The sequence below is a fragment of the Myotis myotis genome, unplaced genomic scaffold (genome assembly GCF_014108235.1).
Source record: "Myotis myotis isolate mMyoMyo1 unplaced genomic scaffold, mMyoMyo1.p scaffold_m19_p_2, whole genome shotgun sequence".
NCBI lineage: Eukaryota > Metazoa > Chordata > Mammalia > Chiroptera > Vespertilionidae > Myotis > Myotis myotis.
This window is the reverse complement of record NW_023416324.1, coordinates 95,716,734-95,738,636: the sequence shown is the minus strand read 5'-3', so window position 1 is coordinate 95,738,636 and position 21,903 is coordinate 95,716,734. Positions and strand designations below refer to the sequence as shown.

The 21,903-nt window shown below is 41.1% G+C and overlaps 1 pseudogene; it reads left to right on the top strand.

Annotated features, from left to right (window-relative positions):
* Positions 1-658: 658 nt before the first annotated feature.
* Positions 659-2,786, top strand: LOC118675601 (annotated as a pseudogene).
* The last annotated feature ends 19,117 nt before the right edge of the window (positions 2,787-21,903 follow it).

The window sequence follows — 21,903 nt, the reverse complement described above, 5'->3', positions numbered from 1 at the left end:
GGTCTTGACACCAAGTTCAGGATTAGGGCCTTCATCCTGCATGCCCCTTGGAGCTGTGAAAAGTGCTTAGCTATGCGTTTTAGGATGTGACCTGAGGAATGACCTCCAGGGCAGGTGCACTGGTGGGAAGGAGTTATTGCAGGAATCCAGTGGGAATGACTTCTGCCAGAACTAAGATAGTGGCACAGAGACAGGGAGAGGCCAACTGAGCTCAGAAAGTGCCTGGTTTGGGTATTGAGGATAAAGAAGAGGGCAGACTCTGTGGTAGCTTCCGATCTGCTGGCCTCCTCACTGTCTAATGGTGAGGACATGCACTGGCTGAGTGACCTGAGGAGAAGCACTTTGATGGGGGGTCAGAGTTTATGCCTGTGGGACATTCGATGGCAAATGTCCAATAGGCAACTGGATGCCTGAGCCCAGAGTGGAGGACCCCATTTAGGGTTGGGGTTCTAATCATATGGCAGCCATGATCATAGAGGGGCTCCCTAAAACTCTATGTCAGGACATGGCCACCGAGGGAGATAAGGGAGGGGGAGAGAGAAAGAGACAGAGGATGGAATTGGAAAGAGACAACGTTTTAGGGACAAGACACTGAGAAGAAACAAGTAGGAAACCCAGCAGGGGGGTGTGGGGACAGGCCTGTCAGTATGAAGCGAGCATGCACGAAGTCCCAGCGAGTGGGTCTACATTCAGGTTGAGTTTTGGAGGAGAGTGCACAATTCCACACGGATCTCGGAAAAATGAGTGTGAATGGAAAGCTGTGTTGACAGCGCGGTAATGGAACAGAGCAAGAGAAGAGGGTGTGGAAGGTGCAGAAGATGAGGGCAGAAAGTGAAAAAGTGCAAGGGGCCCCGTAATCAGGTGGAAAGCCTGGGAAAGAGCCAACAGCCCCTGTGCTCACCCACCCCGCTGACTGAGGCACCCTGAGGACACAAGTGTACTTGCGCCTCCCAGACTCCAGGCTCTGGGCCTGGCTTACAGCTCTTCTCCTCTTTAAGGTCCCCAGCATATGACAGTGAGAGGTCCCAGAGGCACCTCCTCACATGCGCTGTGTTTGCTTGATAATTCAAGAGTAGCCAGAAGTGTTTCCTTGCCACCCCTCGGCCCTGAATATTCTGTTCCATCAAAAGTCCTACCAAGAACCCTAAATATTCCACCAAAGAACTCTTAGAACTGATAAGTAAATTTAGTAAACTAGCAGATACCAAATTAATATTCAGAAATCGGTTACATTTTTATACACCGATACTAAACTATCATAAAGGGAAGGTAAGAGAACAATCCCATCTACAATTGCATCAAAAAAATAAAATACGTAGGAATAAATTTAACCAAGAAGGTAGAGGATCTGTATTAGAAAAATTATAAGACATTAAAGAAAAAAATTGAAGAAGATACAAATAAATGAAAGCATATACACACTAGTGAATAGGAAGAATTAATACTGTTAAAATATCCTTACTACCCAAAGCAATCTTTATATTCAATGTAATTCCTATCAAAATACCAATGGCATTTTTCACAAAACTAAAACTAATAATCCAAAAATTCTTACGGAACCACAAAAGACCCCGAATAGCTACAGCAATATTTAGAAAGAAAAACAAAGTTGGAGGTATCACAATACCTGATATCAAACTATACTACCAGACTATAGTAATCAAAACAGTAATCAAATCCTGGCATACAAACAGAAGCATAGATTAATGGAACAGAATAGAGAGCCCAGAAATAAACCCATGCATATATGGTTAATTAATAACAAAGGAAGCAAGAACATACAATGGTGTAAAGACAATTTATTTAATAAATGCTTGAAAGAACTGGACAGATACATGCAAAAAAAATGAAACTAGACCACCTTCTTACACCATATATAAGAATAAACTCAAAGTTGATTAAATACTTAAATATATGACCCAAAACCATAAAACTTCTATAAAAGCAATTTCTGACATTTTTCTTAGTAATATTTTGTGTGATATATCCCCTTGGGCAAGGGAAATAAAAGAAAAAAAGAAAAATAGAGTACCCAGCAATTCCATGTCTGGATATTTATCGAAAGAAATCCAAAGCACTCATTCAAAAAAGACTCAGAAAACTCAGATGAGCTTAAAAATGGCAGGCTAGGTTTGGTGGCTGGAGCAGTTGTGGTGAGCGTGCTGTAGTATTGTCACCAAGGTTATGAAGCACCTGGTTCACGGGAGGGGGCTGTGATGCTTGGTGGAAGAGGAAACTCACAGATACCAACCTACTACCTGAGCCACTTCACATTCCCGGACTATTCTGCTTTTGAAACTTACTTAATGAGAAATGAATTTGAAAGACTGGCTGCTGGACAACCAATTGAATTGCTTGATATGAAACGATATGAACCCACAGCTCCTTCCTCGAGTCAGAAAAATGACATTACTGTATCCAGAATGTGTAAACAATTCTATAGCTCAGTGAGAGTGTGAAGCAGTTTGAATGGTGAATCTGGAACTAATGTCACAACGTGGACGCAATGCCTGGAAAGTGTATAATGAAAATCTCACTCAGATGCTTGAGCACGCACAGGAAGAGCTCCAGAAGTAATGAAACATATGCAAGACTTAGACTGGCAGAGAAAGAACCTGCAACTCACAGCTGGATCTAAATGAAGAGGAATGGAGTCAAATTGGGTATCCCTGGTCAGTAAGAATAATGAGATTAAAAGGACCATTGTGCAATTAGAAAATGAAGTCTTCCCAATGAAGCAGTAACATGCAGAGGCCAATGAAGAAAACATCTGGAAAGACAAATGAATGTGGTTGTAGAAGGAATTCAGGCTGGCTTCCATAAAAGATCAGACACCAGCACTGTGAAGGTCAATAGCATCGTACGGAACTCATCAGTGGTTAAGTGTTCAGAAATCACAGAAAGTGGACTGCTATATTCTATTTGCACATTAGCAAAATAAAATTTTCAACTTGGAAAAGAAGACATATGCACCCCTATGTTCATTGCAGCATTATTTACAATAGGCAAATACCAAAGCAACCTAAGTGTCCATCAAGAGATGAATGGATAAAGAAGATGTGATGCGTGTATACAATGAAATACTACTCAGCCATAAAAGAGAAGGAAATCTTACCATTAGTGACAACATGGATGGACCTAGGGGGTATTGTGCTCAGTGAAATAAGTCAGACAGAGAAAGACAGATACTATATGATTTCACTTATATGTGGACTCTAAAAACAAATGAAACTAACAAAACAGAAACAAACTCATAGATACAGAGAACAAACTGATGGTTGTCAGATGGGAGGGACTTGGGGAGCTGGGTGAAAAGGGTGAAGGGATTAAGAAGTACAAATTGTCAGTTATAAAAACAGTTACAGAGATGTAAAGAACAGCATAGGGAATTTAGTCAATAATATTGTAATAACTATGTATGGTGCCAGGTGGGTTCTAGACTTATCATGGGGATACCTACATAAGTTATATAATATGCCTAACACTATGCTGTACACCCAAAACTAATATAAAAGAATATTGAATGTCAATTCTAATAGAAAAATAAAATAATTTAAAATTTTAAAAGAGTCCTCCCTCTGAGGACAAGCCAGAGGCATCACGAAATAACCTCACAAGGTTTGAAACACTAGAGGGCTGACAGCCAGAATTATTAATCAGACTGTGATAGGTCTTCAAGGAGCATGAGCTTCAGACTTCCCGTGGTGATTGTGAACACCTCAAAATGTTTGGGAACTAGGCCAGTGCCAAGGCCAAGTATGTCCAGGTCTTAAGTATGTCAGACGTGCTGATTCTCTGCTACTTAAACTCCCCAATTCACGCTCACAGTATTTACTCAATGATTAGGAGTGAGCTTTACATAAACCGAAGTGATATTTGACTCTCTTGGAAATGGATTTTTAAAATAAACCAAAAATTACTTGTATTGTCCTTTGTGTTTGCACATGAATGAATGATAGCTAACATTCCTTATAAAATACCTAAATGTCAGCACATACTAAGCCCTGCACAGTCATCTCATCTGACTCCCCTCACAATACTATGAGGTAGGTTCATTTTACTCATTCGTTATTATGATGAGTAGAGTTAAGCTCAGCCACTGTGCTGATCTGCCTCCCACCCTTTTGGAGGAGATGGTGTTAATGACTAACCCTAGTTTTCCTCATGACACTCATGAGTGGTAGTTGCCAAAAAAGAGAGCTCCATTCACCAAGCAAAATTTAGTAGTTAGCAACTTGAAACTTTAGATGTGCATTTATTGAGAGAAAAATGATAACAAATGTTAACTCTGTTGTTGTGGTTAAAATCCTCCAATGACTTCTTATCCTAAGATTGGTTCCTAATTCCTCAGCAGAGCAAACTGACTGCTCAGGCCTGCCTCACCTGGGCCTTGTTCTTCGGCCAGCTCTAGCAGTCAGGCCTCAAAAGATGTCACGACCGGCACGCATCAACACTGCGCACAAGCTGTTCCTGCTGCCTGGCACTCTTCTCTGCCTGCAGGCTTCCAGGGCTAACTCCTATCCCTCTCATTCTCAGACTGGGTTATAAACCTTTCTGCCACCTACCACCTTCATTAAGTTAGGTTCCCATCAGTCATGTACTCACAAAGCCCATTAGAATTTTTCAAGATAAAATTGATCCTTTTGCTAATTAAGCACTCACTTGTTTAATCTCTGCCTCCTCTTTCCTCTGCTAGGCTTCAGAGCATGAAGACAAGAGTCCTATCTGTTGTTATCTGCTCTATTTCAGCCCCTGGCATAGTACCTAGCCCTTTAACACTTGTCAGAGGAAGAAGGAAGATAACCTGTGTCTAGTCTAATCCTTTGAAATAACATGCACAGGCTGTCCCATGTGGACGTGAATTCGGCCTGCACATGGGCCCCTGAGGGTGAGTGGAGCTGAAATCCATCCAGGCTTCTTATCTAATTTGGGGACAATGCCATCTCAGCGGCTGTCTGTACTAACCATCGTCCATGTATTAGACACAGCTGTTGCTTCAACACATTATTTAAACTTCACCATGACCCTGTGACTTAGGACTGATTAAAGCATTTTACAAAAATATAGGCCACAGAGAGATTAACTTGCCCAAGGTGTTCCTGGCCTCCTTCAAATTTCGGTGTTCTCTCTCTCTCTCTCTCTCTCTCTCTCAGACACACACACACACACACACACACACACACACACACACACACACGGCTGCTAGATAGAACAAAGTGCACCCAGTTTAATTTGAATTTCAGATAAACAATGAGTAATTTTTTCAGTATAAGTATGCCCTAAATACTGCATGGAACATACTTACACTATTAAAAAATCTTTAAGACATTGAAGACTTTTGTTTGGGGGCTCTGGGTTTAGGGGTTTCCTCCATCCCTCAGCTACCTTGGATCTTTGCCTACCTCCTCCTCAGATCCCTGCTGCAGGAGTCATACCCTTCCTCTGGCTGTGTGTGGAAAGGACTGGTTCCTGACTCTCTCTCCCCTCCCACCTCCTACACATCACAAATATCTTGCCTACGCCCTTCTCTGTCTTTATTTTTTTGTTTGTGTAACTTGTAGCTAGGTGTTTAAGGCATAAAGGAGAATGGAAAGAAAAAAATCTTTATTTAATCTGAAATTCATGTTTAATTAGGAGTCCTGTATTTTTATTTGCTAAATCTACTAATCCTGTTGGCTCAATCACACTTGTGCACTTAAGTATAAAGGTCTGGAAAATAGGAGCATTCAACTCACTGGACCTTGTATAACATTCAGATGATTTTTCATAATCACTCACCTTCTTCCCCACCAAGTTTCCAAAGAGATCTAACAACCCTATGTATGGTTGGCCACCTGAAAGGCCAGATGCTAACTGGAGGGGATTTCATTTCCTCAGGAAACTCAGCTATTTCTTCCCTCACTGGCAGGCCTTGGAGCTCCTAGAATTGTCACCCCATAACCCCTCCCTGTTCCCCTGACTGACTCCTGCAGACCGTCACCTACCTACTGCCCTTCCTTTCCCTCAGAGTCACTCAGAAATATCTGGCAACATCTCTTCCCTAGAAAGTGGTGGTATTGCATAATGGAAGTTACTGGCTCATGTGTTTTGTTTATTTCTACCTACTTTCCATTTTAATCACCTTTTTATATTGGCCCCAAAGTTTTTACCTGTCTTTCTTAATATCTTGAAATCTTGCACTTTCCCAATTAGAACTCCTGCAGGCATTAGTTTTATTACCATTCTTTATTCTTTACATTATACTATGCACACTCCCTCATTCTTTTTAGTTAGTAAAAGAAAATTAAACTCAAAACAAAACAAATACACAAACAAGCCCAAAGCACACTCCTGCACCTGAGACTTCTGTGTGCCTTCTAGGTTATCTTCGGGTATCCCTGCCAAATGGGTGCTGAACTTAGGTGTCTGATAAGAAAAAATGGGCTTATCAAATATATTATTTGATTCTTGACATTCCATTTAATGTGAGAATAGAATTGGGGGGGAAGAAAGATAAAGAGTAAGAAAAAGGAGAAATGCCTCCAGCCGCAAGTTAAACATCTAAATCTTTGTCTAACATATTATTTGACAGTCTTTTTTTAAATTGCATATATTTAACATATAACCATGCATAAATTTAAGATTGACAACCTGGTAACTTGACACATTTATATATTGTAATATGATTGCCATTGTAGCTGTAATTAGCACCTACATCATATTATATAATTATCCTTTCTTTTTAACTCCAAATGGATCAAAGATTTGAACATAAGACCTGATACTATAAAATTACTTTCAGAAAATTTAGGGAAGAAGCTCCTAGACATTGGTTCTGGCAATGAATTTTTTTATATGACAACACAAGAACAAAAAGGAAAGTAAAAATGAACACATGAGACTAATACATGAAACTAAGACACCTTTTCACAGCAAAAGAAATCCTATCTAATAAAAGAGAAACATGGTAATTAGTGTACCACCACTACCCTTCCCATTGGCTAATCAGGGTGATATGCAAATTAACTGCCAGCCAAGATGGTGGCCGGCAGCCAGGCAGCTTGAAACTAACATGAGGTTCGCTTGCTTCAGTGATGGAGGACTCCAACGTTCCCTGCCTGCCACTCCGGGCCTCTGAGCTGCAACTCTAAGCAACTATGTTACAAATATAGAAGCTAAACAAAACCCCAGAAACCTGCTTTAGTCGCCGGGGTTCAGCCAGCAGGATCACAACATTGTTTCAAATACAGAAGGTAAACAAAGGCCAGAAACCTGCTTTCAGCGGAGGAGGCCTAAGAGCTGGAGCCAAGCCTCAAAGCTAAAGCTGGCCCAGAATTAAAAAAAGAAAGAAGAAAAACAGGAGCGGTTGGGAGCTTCAGTCACCCGCCAGCCTGAAAACAGCCCTCAGCCCCTCACCCAGACTGGCCAGGCACCCCAGTGGGGACCCCCACCCTGAAGGGTGTGTGACCAGCTGCAAACAGCCATCATCCCCTCATCCAGGCTGGCCAGGCACCCCAGTGGGGACCCCCACCCTGATCCAGGACACCCTTCAGGGCAAACCAGCTGGCACCCACCCGTGCACCAGGCCTCTATCATATATAGTAAAAGGGTAATATGCCTCCCAGCACTGGGATCAGCGGAGCCGCGAGGCCTCCCGGCACCGGGATCAGCGTGACAGGGGGCAGCGCCCAAACCGCCTGATCGCCCTGCGGCTCTGTGTGTGACAGGCTGCAGGGCCCCAACCCCCTGATTGGTCCTACTCTGTGAGTGACAGGGGGGAGCTCCCCAACCCCCTGATCGGCCCTGCTCTGTGCGTGACAGGATACGGAGCCCCAACCCCCCTGATGGGCCCTGCTCTGTGAGTGACAGGGGGCAGTGCCCCAACCCCCTGATTGGCCCTGCTCTGTGCGTGACAGGGGGTGGTGCCGCAACCTCCCCATCGACCCTGCCTTGAGTGTGACAGGGGGCAGTGCCCCAACCCCCCAATCGGCCCTACCCTGAGCATGACTGAGGGTGGCATCGCAACCTCCCGATCCGCCCTGCTCTGTGCATGACAGGGACGGTGCCCCAACTCCCCAATTGGCCCTGCTCTGAGCCCGACCAGGGGCTGCACCTAGGGATTGGGCCGGCCCTCTACCACCCAGGAGCAGGCCTAAGCCAGCAGGTTGTTATCTCCCGAGGGGTCCTAGAATGCGAGAGGGCACAGGCCGGGCTGAGGGACCCCCCTATCCCCCCAAGTGCACAAATTTTTGTGCACCGGGCCTTTAGTAATTAAAATAAAAAAGCAGAGAGACAAAAATCACATAATCATATCAATTGATGAAGAAAAAGCATTTGACAAAATCCAACACCATTTCTTGATAAAAACTCTCAGAAAAGTGAGAATAGAGGGATAATACCACAACATAATAAAAGCCTTATTTGACAAACCTACAGCCAACATCATACTCAATGAGCAAAAACTAAAACCATTCCTCCTAATAACAGGAACAAGACAGGGATGCCCACTCTCACCACTCCTGTTAGACATGGTACTGGAAGTATTAGCCATAGTGATCAGACAAGAAGAAGAAATAAAAGGCATCCACATTGGAAAAGAAGAAGTAAAACTTTCATTATTTGCAGATGGCATGATATTGTACATTGAAAACCCTAAAAATTCCATCAAAAAACTACTAGAACTAATAAATGAATTTGGCAATGTAGCAGGATAAAAAACTAATGCCAAGAAATCTATGGCATTTTTATTCACCAATAATGAACTCACAAAAAGAGAAACTAAAAAACAATCCGATTTACCATTGCAACAGAAAAATTAAGATACCTAGGAATAAACTTAACTAAGGAGGTAAAAGACCTGTACTCAGAAAACTACAGGACATTGAAAAAAGAGTTAGAGGAAGACATAAACAAATGTCTTCTACCATGTTCATGGATTGGTAAAATCAACATCATTAAAATGTTCATACTACCTAAAGCAATCTATAGATTCAATACAATCCCCATTAAAATACCAATAGTATATTTCACAGACCTAGAACAAATACTCCAAAAATTCATATGGAATAAAAAACGACTCTGAATAGCCACAGCAATCCTGAAAAGGGAGAACAAAGTTGGAGGGATCACAATACCAGATATCAAGCTATATTACAAAGCTACTGTTCTCAGAACAGCCTGGTACTGGCAGAAGAACAGACATATAGACCAAAGGAACAGAACAGAGAACCCAGAAACAGACCCAAGCCGTTATGCTCAATTAATATTTGACAAAGGAGGCAATAGCATACATTGGAGTCAAAACAGTCTCTTCAATAAATGGTGTTGGGAAAATTGGACAGATACATGCAAAAAATGAAACTAGACCACCAACTTACACCATACACAAAAATAAACTCAAAATGGATAAAGGACTTAAACATAAGACAGCAAGCCATAATAGTCTTAGAAGAATCCATAGGAAGCAAAATATCAGACATATGTCATAGCAATATCTTTACCAATACAGTTCCTAGGGCAATGGAAACTAAGGAGGAAATAAACAAATGGAACTACATCAAAATAAGAAGCTTCTGCACAGCAAAGGAAACTATCAACAAAACAACAAGAAAGCCCTCTGCATGGGAGAACATATTAGCCAATGTTATCTCTGATAAGGGTTTAATATCCAAAATTTACAGGGAACTCACACAACAAAAGGAAGATAAACAATCCAATCAGAAAATGGGCAAAGGACCTAAATAGACACTTTTTGAAAGAGGACCTACAGAAAGCCAAGAGACATGAAAACATGCTCAAAGTCACTAACCATATGAGAAATGCAAGTCAAAACAACAATGAGGTACCATCTCACACGTGTCAGGATGGCTATCATCAACAAATCAACAAGCACAAGTGCTGGAGAGGATACCGAGAAAAAGGAATCCTCTTGGACTGCTGGTGGGAAATGAAGACTGGTGCAACCACTGTGGAGAACAGCATGGAGTATCCTCAAAAAGTTAAAAATGGTACTCGCATTTGACCCAGTAATCACACTTCTAGGCATATATCCCAAGAAATCACAAACACCAATCAGAAAGGATATATGCACCCCTATGCTCATAGCAGCACAATTTACAATAGCTAAGATTTAGAAACAGCCTAAGTACCCATCAGCAGATGAGTGGATTAGAAAATTGTGGTACGTCTACACAATGGAATACTACACTGCTATAAAAAATAAGGAACTTTTATCATTTGCAATAGCATGAATGGAGAGCATTATGCTAAGCGAAATAAGGCAGAGAAAAATAAATATCACATGATCTCACCCATTTGTGGAATATAATGAACATCAACTGATGAACAAAAATAGGTCCAGAGACAGAGAAACACCAAACAGACTGTCAAACCTCAGAGGGAAGGCAGTGCAGGGATGGGGGTGGGGGTAAGAGATCAACCAAAGGACTTGTATGCATGCATATTAGCATAACCGGTTGACACAGACACTGGGGCAGAGGGGGCTTGTCCTGGGGGTATGGGGGGCGGGAGTGGCCAGGGAGGTGTGGATGGGGGAAAAGGAGATATATGTAATACTTTAAACAATAATAATAAAAAAAGAATTAGAGAAAAAAAGAGGCAACCTATAGAATGGGAGAAAAACTTCACAAATCATATATCAAATAAGAGGGTAATAGCTAAAACTATACAAAGAATTCATACAACTTAATAACAACAACAAAAATTAGTCTTTAAAATTTATCAGTTGCCTTTTTAAAAACAAGGGTGTTGAATAAATCAAACTGTATATATTTCTTATCTCACCTCTACCTAACCCTGGAGATTCAGTGATGCTTCTGGGAGCACAGGAGCCTGCGGGACTCCCAGCCCCACCAGCAGCAGTGCAGCCACTGCTCAGAGAATATTGTCTAGACTAGAGAATGGAACTCCTCCCTTTGCACTTTCTAGGTCCAGCTTTACTTCTGTGCCCTAATGCAGTGCTCCTGGAGCATCAGTTACTATGTGGCACCTCCAGCGAAGCTATTGAGGATACATACAGTAGTGATGAAGGGGAATCATGGGCCCTGGTGCTGGCCCAGCCACTTAATGGCCCTGTGACCAACCTTGGGCAAATCATTTCACTATGCCTCAGCCTCTAGTCTGATAAACGTTCACCACCTTTTCCTTAAAATGATCTCATTTAAATCTTGTTTTCTTAACTATGTAATTCAAACTTCACAGAAAGACATTTAAAGTTAATTTTTTAGACTAATATTTTCTTATTAAGATAATGGCTGTTTTTCCCAGTATGATATAATAGCCTAATTGGCTATATAACCATGTAAATTAAATCCTATTAAAATTTGGTAAATATACTGAGAAAACCAGACAAATTCAAAATGCAAATGTTCTGGGTTCCAACCCTGATAATAATTAGCCATCAGTCCTTAAGCAACTTGCTTCACCCTTTTAGCACTCCCCTTACCCATACCAAATAAGAAGGGAGTTTAAAGCACCTTTACTGAGCTTTACAGCATGAAAATGTAAATCATTTGAAGTTTCAGCATATGCAGACTGTAACTGTACTGGATTTGCTAAGAGAGTAAGTGGTGCAGAGAATGTACCCTAAAGAGATTACCTATGTTACAACCACACTGTTTTAAAAAATAAAAACAAAGCCCTGTAATTAGAAACATGAAGTGTGGCTAAGTTACTAAAAACAACTAGCAAACCACAGGAATGTGTCTGTGAAACTTGTCTATCCAGTTGTTCATGTTACTTTCATGCCATATCCAGTAATGCCCACTTGTCTAGTGAGATGGGGCTGCTGACATGAACAGAAATCTGGGTTGCTTCCTGAAACTCACCCTGGGAATAAAATATCAAAACTTCCATTAAATGCTACACTGTGTTCTCAACTCTACATCAGAGATGACACACCTGTAGCCTGAAGTCAAGCAGCATTTAGAGCATAAAAAACAGCAAAAACAACAAATAAGAGCCTTTTAGCTTCCACTCTCTCCTCCCCAGCTGGTTGTTAAAATATATCAGCACTTCATATTAGATATCTTGTTTGGTCCAACCAAAACACAAAATTTCAAACCAAAAACTAGGCCCATCTTAAGTGGGTCTTACTAATGAAATTCTTTACAGAGACTGACCATTAAAGTGAAGTAGAATTTATTCCATATATATGGGTGTGTGTATGTATGCATATATATGTATGTATGTGTGATATATATGCATTATATATGTACATATATTTGAAATTAATAAATATGTTTATGGAGAACAAAGGCCCCATCCAAAGTGAGAACCAGGATAAATAAGTACCTGGTGCTTACCTCAGAGAGCATATTATCTGCCTTATTGTATTCCTTACCTGGTCTTATGCTTAAGTCTCTAAATTTCTCTTTATCATTTACTGATTAGTTAGATTTCTTTTTTTTTCTTCCTTTCTCATTTATTCTCCTACTTGTTCTGTGAAGAATGTATGATGGATGGACAGAATCCATGAGGAAAGAGATAGCATACGTAGACAAAAATATATCAAAGGCAAACAAGTTGAAAACAGGAGTCACAAAAGTAATATTACAAAGATATACTTTAAAAGTATATAAAGTTTCTTTAATTCCATAAGCAATATCTATGTATATAAAAGCCCAAGTGACCATTATGGCCAAATGACCAGAATGACCAGAACGACCAGTCAACCAGTTGCTATAACTCACACTGACCACCAGGGGGCAGACACTCAATGCAGAAGCTGCCCCCTAGTGGTCAGAGCGCTCCCACAGGGGGAGCGCTGCTCAGCCAGAAGCCAGTCTCATGGCTGGCAAGCGCAGCTGCCAAGGCATTGGGAGCCTTTCCCGACGCCGCATCAGTGCTACTGAGTAGCGGCAACAGGTGCAGCAGTACAGGATGAGCATGAGCAATGCAGCGCCTGGCCCCAGTTCAGGCTCCTTCCTGGCTGCCTGCCGCTTGGAGCACTGCTGTATCCCTCAGAGGATGTCTGACTGCTGGTTTAGGCCCTATCCCCTTAACCAGCAGTCAGACATCCTCTGAGGGGTCCTGGAGGGCGCAGACCAGGCTGAGGGAAGCCCCGCCCCCACCCCGCCCATGCATGAATTTGTGCACCAGGCCTCAAGTAATTATATAATGGTCTCAAATATGTATTCACCAAAAACAATTACAACAAAGTTTTTTGATACACTCTTTTTAGAATTAGATAGATCTATAGAAAAAGTAATTAGGATATTGTGATTATAATCCAAAAAAATTAGAAATATGTAATAAAAATAGTTTTCTTAGAAACTGAAATATACCTTTCTAATTAATCAATTTAATAATGTTGAAAATCAAATTTAAAATTAAATCCAACTAGAAAATACTCAAATAATACTTTATACATACTAAAACAGATATAGCTAAATCAGTTCTAACTGCTTTATCTGAAGACATTAGAAAAAAAAGTCTAAAATAAAAACATAGGCTCAATAAAGATATAATCTGAAAATAAGAAACAAAAAAAAATAGAAAAGACAAATTCTAACACTGATTATTTGAAGAGACCAATAAAGGACCAATTAAATAGATAATCTTTTCATGGGCCTCATTAAGAAAAAAAGAGAGTAAAAAAGATACAAAATTAGTGAAGAAAAAATACAGATACAGAAGGGATTATAAGACTACTAAACAAATAGTATGTTAACTCTGTGGCAATGAAATTGAGACCTAGAAAAAACTATTGATCTTCCTAACATACAATAAGCCAAAATTTCCCCATGAATAAGAAAAAAATTGCCTATATCATTGCCATAGAAGAAACTAAGAGAGTAATTAGAGAGCTACCATCATAAAAAGTTCCTAAGGTCAGTTGGCTTCAAAGCTGAGTCTATTTAATATTTTTTAAAGTTAATTTTAATGTTATATACATTTATCCATGGTATATTAAAAGGTAGAAATTTTCCTAATTATTCTCTAAATCTAGTACATCCTTAATGACATAACTTAAAATTGGTATACTACAAAAAAAGAAACACCTATAGACAAATCATTTATGAATAAAAACTTTTAAAATTCTGAATAAAAGGTTAACAAATGAAATTCAAAGTATCTCAAAAGAATAACTTAGTATGATCAAGACCAAGTTTAATCCAAGAATAAATGCATATATACTATTTGGAGACATAGAAACACAATTTATTACATTCATAAGGAGAATCAGACAAGCATACCAGATGATACTAAAAATACCTTGTGTAACAATTCAGCAGCTGTTCCCACCACAATTTCAGTTAAATAGGAATAGAATTTAAATAGCTAATACATCAGAGAGGACCAAAATAAAATCAACATCACTATAAATGAAGCAATACTGAAGTCATCTCCACTGCCATCAAGAAGAAACAGGAATGTCCACTATCACCTGTGTTATTCGTAGCTTTAGTGACCTGCCAAATTAAATGAGAAAACAATCCACATAAATATTAGAGGAGTAAAGACAAAATTTCTTGCTGGAGATATGATTCTATTCATTAAAAATTCAAGACAGATTGAGAATTAAACACTATTAGAATTAAAGAATCTGGTACAAGATAAGCACACCAAAATCCCTGTTTTTCTATGTTGGTATTAAGCAGCTAAAAAATAAATAAAAACCATGTCTAAACCAATAGGAAAATATATCATGTTCTTGAATGAGAAGATTTAATACGAAAAATTGCCAATTATCCAAAAGTTAATATATAATTGCAATTTAAATCCTAGTGGATTTGGGAGGAATGTGGGTTGAATAAAATATTTTAATGTTCATATTGAAAAATAAATGATACAACATAGCAAAGAAAAAAGTTTTTAAATGTGTGGGTTGGAAAGTAAGAAAGAAGTGGACTCACCTTATCAGCCAGTAAGACACACTTTAAAATCACTGTAACACTACACTCAAAATAAAATTTTATTAGCACAGAGATAGACAAAGAGATTAATGAAACAAAACAGAATCCTAGAAACAAATCTTAATTTATCTGAGAATTTAATAAATATTTGGTGGGTAGAGGTTAGTTTATGAAATGAATGATGCTGGTACAAATGGCTATCCATCCAGAGGAAAAGAAAATTAGACCACTACCTCACACTACATATAAAACTAACACCAAATGATGTAAGATTTAAATTAAAAAATAAATTAATAATAATTTAGTGTAATTTTAGGAGCATATACAAATGACCTATTGGATAGGGGAAAAAAAGTGAGAGGAAAAGGAAGCTAAAAATGTATACAGAACACACACACACACACACACACACACACACAAATCTAATTGACTACAGAAAGAAAATCAAATATGTAAGGCAAAAATCTACTCTAAATAAAATGTAAAGCCATATGAGATACTGGGGGCAAACACCTGTCATGTATATCATCAGGGTAATTATTTGTAAAGGCACTTAGCCACAATATATGTAGTGCTTTCACGAATTGACATACAATCTAAAAGTAAAGTGGTCAAAGGAAATGAGGTGATTCACAAAACACATCCAAATGGCCATTACTTGTATAAAAAGATGCTCAGTCCCACTGGTAGTCAGGAAAATGAAAGAAAATAACAATTAGTATCGTAAACGTTTAAACATGGCAACACCCTACCAGCAGAGAAGCTAGTAAAAATACTCTCACACATCTGGTGGAAATGTAATTGGTTGTAGTCTTTCTGCAAAGCAGTTTGACAATATCTATTAAATAAATGTAAAGAAATACATGTACTTCAATATAGCAATCCTGTAACTGAACAAAAAACTCAGGTTTGCCTGCCCATTGCAACAAAAGCCAAACTCATGAGGCAGAGGCTGGTGCAAAAGGAGCGAGGTTTTACTCAGGTGTCATGTGACCTGGGAGAATGGTGAACTCCCATCTCAAGAACCATCTCCCCTTTCTACCCAAACCTGCAGATATTATATGGATTGGGAGGGTATGGCTTTTCTTTCTCTATCCCATTATCTTACTAGCTTCCAGATGCACTGGGGGCCGTATCCATTTATATTCCTAACTTTTGGGGCACTCAGGCCCTGTCTATACATATTTCTAGCTTTTGGCACTCAGGCCCTATCCATTAACCCTCTACTTTTTGGTGGGCTCAGTGGAAGGATCTGCCCCCTTTGCCATCTTGGTCAATGGGGGAGACTCCCTGGTGCTCTGACTGACTGTCTAGGGCAGTGATGACAAACCTTTTGAGCTCTGCGTGTCAGCATTTTGAAAAACCCTAACTTAACTCTGGTGCCGTGTCACATATAGAAATTTTTTTATATTTGCAACCATAGTAAAACAAAGACTTATATTTTGATATTCATTTTATATATTTAAATGCCATTTAACAAAGAAAAATAAACCAAAAAAATGAGTTCGCGTATCACCTCTGACACGCGTGTCATAGGTTCACCATCACTGGTCTAGGGTAACAATCCCACTTCCAGGAATCTAGCTGACAAAAATAAAAGCATCAGTGGATTAAAGAATTTTTAAATCATAGCAATACTCATAGTAGCCAAAAGAGAGATCAAGAGAGAACTTAACCCTATCTAACAAAAGAGTAATATGCAAATTGATTATCACTCCAACACACAAGATGACTGCCCCCATGTGGACACAAGATGGCCAGGCAGAGGAGGGCAGTTGGGAGGAATCAGGCCTGCAGGGGAGGGCAGTTGGGGGTGACCAGGCCAGAAGGGGAGGGCAGTTAGGGGTGACTGGGCCAGCAGGGGAGGGCAGTTGGGGGCAGTCAGGCCATAACGGGAGCAGTTAGGCATCGATCAGGCTGGCAGGGGAATGGTTAGGGGCAAATCAGGCAGGCAGGCAGGCGAGTGGTTGGGAGTCAGCAGTCCTGGACTGTGAGAAGGATGTCCGACTGCCCCTTTAGGCCCAATCCCACTGGGCCTAAACAGTCAGACATCCCTTGAGGGGTCCCAGATTGGAGAGGGTGCAGGCTGGGCTGAGGGACACACACATCTCCCCCCCTCCATGCACGAATTTCGTGCACTGGGCCTCTAGTCTATATATATGTAAAAGGCTAAGAGACCAGCCGACTGGCCAACCAGCAGGTAGGTCTGATGCACACTGACCACCAGGAGGCAGATGCTCAATGCAGGAGCTGCCGAACTGCGATAACTTGGCAGCGGTGGTTCTCGGGTAACATACGCGGGAACCAGAGAGGAGAGAGACAGATTGCTCGCTTGGGGGCCCCGCAATTCCACCTTAGGGCATGGGTTATGTTGTTGTTGGGGCACTGTTGGCCCTGAATCTGGTTTATTGCACATTTGCGTTTGTGTTCCACACCCTGTATGACAGAAACTTTGCAGAGTGCCCTCTCGCACTTTGGGACCCCTTGGGGGATGTCGGAGAGCTGGTTTTAGCCCAACCCCTGCAGGCCAGGCCAAGAGACCCCACCTGCCAGAGGGATCCTGCTCACTCCAGAGACGCCCTTCAAGCTGCAGCGTCACCCTGGTGTGGCTGGCAGGGGAGGGACCACAGGAGGTTGGCTCCAGGGTGTGTCCTGCCCATCTCACCCAGTCCTGCCCCACCGGCCACCTTCTAATTCATTTCTTTTCAATGTGCATGAATCTGTACATCAGCCACTAGTATCTAATAACAGAGAACTATTTGAATAAATTTTTGTTAATATGCTCAATGAAATACTGTAGTCATTTTAAAAAATGTGTGGCATAGCAGTTTTCTATATAATAGTCCCAAAATAGAAATAATCCAAGTGTTGATCTACTAGAAAATGAACAAACTATTCATGAAATGGAACACTGCTCAGGAAAAAAAGGAGGGAGGAGTGTAAGGGAAATAAAGGAGAACAAACTCCTGCTATGCAACAGTCTGGATGGGTTTCAAAAACATCCAGACGTCTTATACAAGACACATCCTGTACAGCTCCATGTGCACATGTGAAGTTCTGGAGGTGGCAAAAATGACTTATACTGGGAAAACCAGAATAGAGGTCATCTCTGGGAACGGACTGCAGAAGGAGATTTGGGTTACATAGGCACATGCCTTTGTCAAACTCATCAGATGCTACACTCAAGGTTAGTGCTTTGGATTATATATAAATTCAAATCAAAAGAAAAAGTAAAAATTGAACACTAACTAATGGTGTGTAAGAAAGTATTTAGGAAAGTGCACTGATGTCTACAACTTGCTTTGAAATACATTTTTAAAAATAAAATGTGATGGAAGAATGGATGGTTAGAGGTATAAATAGATGGAAAATCAAGATTAACCATTAAGAGGTTAATGGTGGGATCTAGGCAGCAAGTATAAGAGTGTTTTCTATTAAAAAAAAATCCACTTTTTTATACTGTTTAAATTTTTGTCCACACTGTTCATTCATTATCTGCAATTTAAAAGGCTATTTATATTTTGGATAATCATAAAACGAATAAACACATACAAAAAAAGAAGTTTGTATTCTGAATCTTAAAGGCCCCCCAAATCATCTCAGCTTCGGGCTCCCAGAAAGCCGGAGCCACTCCTGCCTATAGGACTCTGCCAGGGTTATCTTATCTCAGCTCTGCTCCATGCTGCAATGGGCACAAATTCACTGGGGAAACGGGGCCATCCACCACCAAGGTTTGCTTTCCATAGTCTTCAACCAGCCAGGGTGCGCATCCCCAGGAAGACTCCCGAAAGGCTGCTGGCTGGCTTCACCAAAGGCATCTGAAAACCCCGAGTCTCCCCCACCCATTTCGAAGCTGCATTCTGCAGACCTTGGCATGTTTATTCAGTTTTATGATTATCCAAAATATAAATAGCCTCTTAAATTGCAGATAATGAGTGAAAAGTGTGGACAAAAATTTAAACAGTATAAAAAAGTGGAATTTTTTTATAGAAAACATTCGTACACCTGCTGCCTAGGTCCCACCATTTACCTCCGGAGAGCTCATGCAGAGGCAGCTGCACAGCTCACGTGTGACTGTCCATGACTGCCTCCCTAGAGCCACCAAGACAGAAGCAAGAGCAGGAAAGAGGGTGTGGGGGACAGTTCTCTAAGGCTGGCTGCTGTGGCTCAGCTCATGAGAAATGCTGCCCCATGGGCACAGGGTTCTGCTGCCTTTTTGAGGCCCAGGGGCAGGGTACACATGGTCCAGGCCTGGGGACCAAGAGGACCCTCCAGACCTTCCCTGAGAGAAGCAGCCCTCTAGTATCTGTCCTGAAGAGAGTAAGGTCATCACCCTGGTGGCTCTCCTCCCTATGCCATGTCTTGGCCCAGGGAACCATACGTAGTGGAGAAGCTAAAAGGGGAAAATGAAGCTCCCCAGGCTGCATCTTCTAGAATCTACACCAGTGCCAGCCATCCCCCTAAGAGCTGAGCGCTCTCCTTCCCTCCCAAATGCAAGGGAAGCAGAAATGCTGCCTGTGTCTGAAATCAAAGCAGCCTTTGCTTTCCTCCCTGCTGCCTCAGTGAAGGGCTAGCTTCTAATATATCCCAGATGGTTTGGGCAGAGTGGGTGACTGACCAGAGCAGTAGGGTACAAGAAGGAGGTATTCTCAGGTTGGTACCTCGTCTGATTCACTCTAGTCCTGGCAATGCATGAACACATCAATACGTATTAGGGGAAGCAGGTAACATCAAGTACATATGTAAGCAGCATTCTTTATGTCCAGGTGACGCTCTGAAACACATCAACTGTGACAACAAGCTTTGAAATGCCTTTGCTTTGGTGTCACTCTATAAACGGCTGTCCACCAGCATGCACTGAGCACCTCTTCTCCTTGGCTGAGCAAACTCAACATTTAAAACAAAATACTTTCAACAAGAAAGATAAAAAATTAACTAACTAAATAAATAAAACGAGGATCTCAAGTGGCACTTATAAATTAGAAGCAAAGCCTAACCACCCAGGGGAGCTGTCCTTCATCTTGCCATGCTGTGTGCATGGGAGTTAAGAGCCCATGTTCAGGAGCAGATGGCTAGGCCTCTAGGACTGTGTTGGGCAGATAAATTTTCTGAGCTGAGCTGAAGCCTCATCCACAAATGGAGATTACAGAGGTGGCTTCAGGGGACAGTTGAGAGATTCAAATGAGATCATAGAAATGCCTGACACAGAGTGAGGAATCAACCAGTGTTAGCCATTTTATTATTATCTATACTAATAATTGACAAATATGTAAATTGACCGTCCTTTCATGATACCCACAGCCAATCAGGAGTGAGTATGCAAATTAACCCAACAAAAATGGCAGGTGTGTGGGCAGTGCACACGCAGAAGCTGAGTGGCTGGGGGTGAGGCGGGATGCTTGCATCATCGCCATGGCAAAGAGGCATGCATTCTGTACCGCCCCAGCCGCTCCCAGCCTCTGGGCAGCGTGGGAAGGCAGAAAGGTGGCTCCGGGCTGGAGCAAAGGCAGTGCTGGTAGTCAGGGGAAAGAAGACCTATTCTTTTACAAATCTTCATGCATCGGGCCTCTAGTTATTATAATATGCATATTGTTAAAAACATTTTGTAACTTTTCTAAAATGTAAACTCACCATCAATGCTTTAGCCCTTAATAATTGCTGCTAGGATAATGACAGTGCCCATTGGCTGAGTGTTTTTAGGCATGAGAGAGGAAAAAAAAAAAATATATATATATATATATATATATATATATATATATATATATATATTCATCCATGGTTTTTCTACACAAAATATTTCCTAGCAAGAAAATGGTATTTATAGCAACTCAGTTTTTTTTAACTATACTGTTAAGACTAAGAGAGAAAAAAAGCCCTCACCTGTGTTTCTCAGTGGTTAGAGCATTGTTCCTCCATTGAAGGGTCACAGGTTCGATTTCTGGTCAAGGGCATGTACCTCAGTTTCAGGCTCAATTCCAGGCCCTGGTCCGACTCATGTGGGAGGCAACCAATCAATGTTTCTCTCTCTCTTTCTCCCCCTCCTTCCTTCCCTCTACTCTAAAAAAAAAACACCAACCAAACCAAACAAAACAAAACAAAAATATCCTCAGGTGAGGGTTCAAAAAAAAAAAGAGTAAGAGATATTCTTACATTCTAAGCCTGAGTTGCATAGCCTTGTCAATAATTAACTGCTGCACTTATCTAAACATGTGCTTGCCTTTGAACTCAGACCATTGTGTGGCCCTCGTAGCTGAATGAGTAACTAGCCCACCTGGCCCAGCAGGCTCCACTGCAGCCTGAGTCTTCTTCCATTCTGTATCTCCAAAGCCGATAGGCTGCCTGACACAGTAAATGTTTACAGAATTTAAGCTAAACACCCCTCATGATTCTCTGGATTTATTCTCCCACAGCCATCTGGAACCTGAACCTCTGACACCTCCCCCCCTGAATAACAAACATCCCTCTGTCAGTTCCTCACATTGAAGGGGCTGACTTCACCATCTGTCTTCAAAATGAGCTACTTTTAGGGCTACCACTTCTTTCTTATAGCATTGACAAATCTCTACACCACATAATGTTCTCTTACAGGGTGTTTTAAACAGGGTGTTGTCATGGTCTAAGAAGCAGGGTATGGAAGCCTCACAAGGGCCAGGACTGGGAACAAGCTCATCTCAAGGGGTTTGGAGTGGTGGCCAGGAAGAGGCTAGGCAGGCTAGGAAGCTGAGCTTTGGGCCTCAAGTCTCACACCTACAGGGCCACTAAGAGAGTAACCCTCCATCCTGAAACTACCTGGGTCCTAGGAAGATTCTAAAGATGTACTGACACTGGGACCAGAGCACAATCCCATCATTAGAACTGGGCTAAGTGGGACCAAGGAAAGGTCTGGTATCAGACCCTGCAGATGAGGTCACATCCTCAGGTAACAGAGTGTTGATCTTAGCTTATATTTAAGTCAAACATCCCAAACATCCCTTTGCATCTAATGAAAATCTACCCAACCACTTTTGCACAATAAAGCAACAAAGAAAAAAGTTATTTTTTATCTATA